This window comes from Schistocerca serialis, unplaced genomic scaffold (genome assembly GCF_023864345.2).
Source record: "Schistocerca serialis cubense isolate TAMUIC-IGC-003099 unplaced genomic scaffold, iqSchSeri2.2 HiC_scaffold_194, whole genome shotgun sequence".
NCBI lineage: Eukaryota > Metazoa > Arthropoda > Insecta > Orthoptera > Acrididae > Schistocerca > Schistocerca serialis.
The window spans coordinates 82,501-85,269 of record NW_026047756.1 but is presented as its reverse complement, the minus strand read 5'-3'; positions in this window follow the sequence as shown (position 1 = coordinate 85,269).

The following is a 2,769-nucleotide window of genomic DNA, read 5'->3' as shown; positions in this document are numbered from 1 at the left end:
AACGGGTTTATACCTGTTGTTCATTTGCGTAACGTCACCAGCAAACGTAGACGTCCATCGCCATTTGCAACGAGTATTGCATGCCTGTGTCAGGTGTCACAACACACTACGTCTGCCCACATAGACGCAACAACATGTGCACGCCTCGAGAACACGTGGAAGGTAGCCCCCGTACGTATGCGGTGTCCATTGCGCGAACGACTGTCAGCCGGCCTCTGCAGGATGTCGCAGATGTGGAACGCGGTGCAACATGCTATCACGGTGTGTGAGAAGAGACGACTACGTCCGAATACACGCTCCACTACATCAACAGACTGCTCATGCTGATCGCCATCGAGGGCGTCCGTTCCTCCCACACGTCTGAAATGGCGTACCACACTGCAATCCAGCTCTTATAGGGAGACGACACGTAGCTGCGTGCACAATATTTGGACTGTATGGTCTGCCGTTGCTAGGCGCAGTCGTCGTACGGTCACACATGTGCCACGATGTATCATTCAGTACATACGGACCAATGTGCAGTACAGTTTGTGGGTTTTGCGTACATCGGCGGACAGGTGACAGGCCGTACCACAACGTAGGCTGAGTACGTCGGCATGCGAAGGGCATTGAACATGCAAACTTCTCAACGACCAGCTTGCGAAGGCAGGGGGGAAGGGGGGGGGGGCATGTACGTCCTGCTGCTATCCACATTACAGTGTATAGCAGGAGCATGTGGAAAGTCAGCAACACCTGCAAGGTGTTTAACATGACGCGATACACAGGGGACCGGGCAGTGCGAATAGCGAACTATATTGCGAGGGTTGCGGTTAGCAACACTACACTAATTTAACGAGTTGCATAACAATTACAGAGCAGGTTAAGGCGCAATATAGGTTAGGTTAAGGCACAACATGGGTTACGTTAAGCACAACATGGGTTACGTTAAGCACAACATGGGTTACGTTAAAGCACAACATGGGTTACGTTAAAGCACAATTTAGGTTACGTTAAAGCACAATTTAGGTTACGTTAAAGCACAATTTAGGTTACGTAAAGCACAATTTAGGTTACGTTAAAGCACAATTTAGGTTACGTTGAAGCACAATTTAGGTTACGTTGAAGCACAATTTAGGTTACGTTGAAGCACAATTTAGGTTACGTTGAGGCACAAATTAGGTTACGTTGAGGCACAAATTAGGTTACGTTGAGGCACAAATTAGGTTACGTTGAGGCACAAATTAGGTTAGGTTGAGGCACAATATGGGTTAGGTTGAGGCACAAATTGGGGTTAGGTTGAGGCACAATATGGGTTAGGTTGAGGCACAATATGGGTTAGGTTGAGGCACAATATGGGTTAGGTTGAGGCACAAATTGGGTTAGGTTGAGGCACAATATGGGTTAGGTTAAGGCACAATATGGGTTAGGTTAAGGCACAATATGGGTTAGGTTAAGGTACAATATGGGTTAGGTTAAGGTACAATATGGGTTAGGTTAAGGTACAATATGGGTTAGGTTAAGGTACAATATGGGTTAGGTTAAGGTACAATATGGGTTAGGTTAAGGCACAATATGGGTTAGGTTAAGGCACAACATGGGTTAGGTTAAGGCACAACATGGGTTAGGTTAAGGCACAACATGGGTTAGGTTAAGGCACAACATGGGTTAGGTTAAGGCACAATATGGGTTAGGTTAAGGCACAATATGGGTTAGGTTAAGGCACAACATGGGTTAGGTTAAGGCACAATATGGGTTAGGTTAAGGCACAACATGGGTTAGGTTAAGGCACAACATGGGTTAGGTTAAGGTACAATATGGGTTAGGTTAAGGTACAATATGGGTTAGGTTAAGGTACAATATGGGTTAGGTTAAGGTACAATATGGGTTAGGTTAAGGTACAATATGGGTTAGGTTAAGGTACAATATGGGTTAGGTTAAGGTACAATATGGGTTAGGTTAAGGTACAATATGGGTTAGGTTAAGGTACAATATGGTTAGGTAAGGCACAACATGGGTTAGGTTAAGGCACAACATGGGTTAGGTTAAGGCACAACATGGGTTAGGTTAAGGCACAACATGGGTTAGGTTAAGGCACAACATGGGTTAGGTTAAGGCACAACATGGGTTAGGTTAAGGCACAACATGGGTTAGGTTAAGGCACAACATGGGTTAGGTTAAGGCACAACATGGGTTAGGTTAAGGCACAACATGGGTTAGGTTAAGGTACAATATGGGTTAGGTTAAGGCACAACATGGGTTAGGTTAAGGCACAACATGGGTTAGGTTAAGGCACAACATGGGTTAGGTTAAGGCACAACATGGGTTAGGTTAAGGCACAACATGGGTTAGGTTAAGGCACAACATAGGTTAGGTTAAGGCACAACATAGGTTAGGTTAAGGCACAACATACGTTAGGTTAAGGCACAACGTAGGTTAGGTTAAGGCACAACGTAGGTTAGGTTAAGGCGCAATGTAGGTTAGGTTAAGGTACGATATAGCTGAGGTTAAGGTACAATATCGCTTAGGTTAAGGTACACATTGTTGTAGGGAAAGGTGTATTGGGGGGGGGGGGGGGGGGGGGGCGGGCAGGTTCGTTGATAGTGATTATCGTAAGTGCATGCCTGCGGGATCATCCGATTTGTCACGTCAGGATGCACTTGTGGCTCATGACAGGCGGCGCTCCGATTCCAAGGTTATGGCAGATGTGTGTCTTTCATTCCTGCCATTGTTTGTGTACTGTGACAGGAGGCAGTATTGTGATGTTGGGTGCACCCCTGTGTAGGACATGTG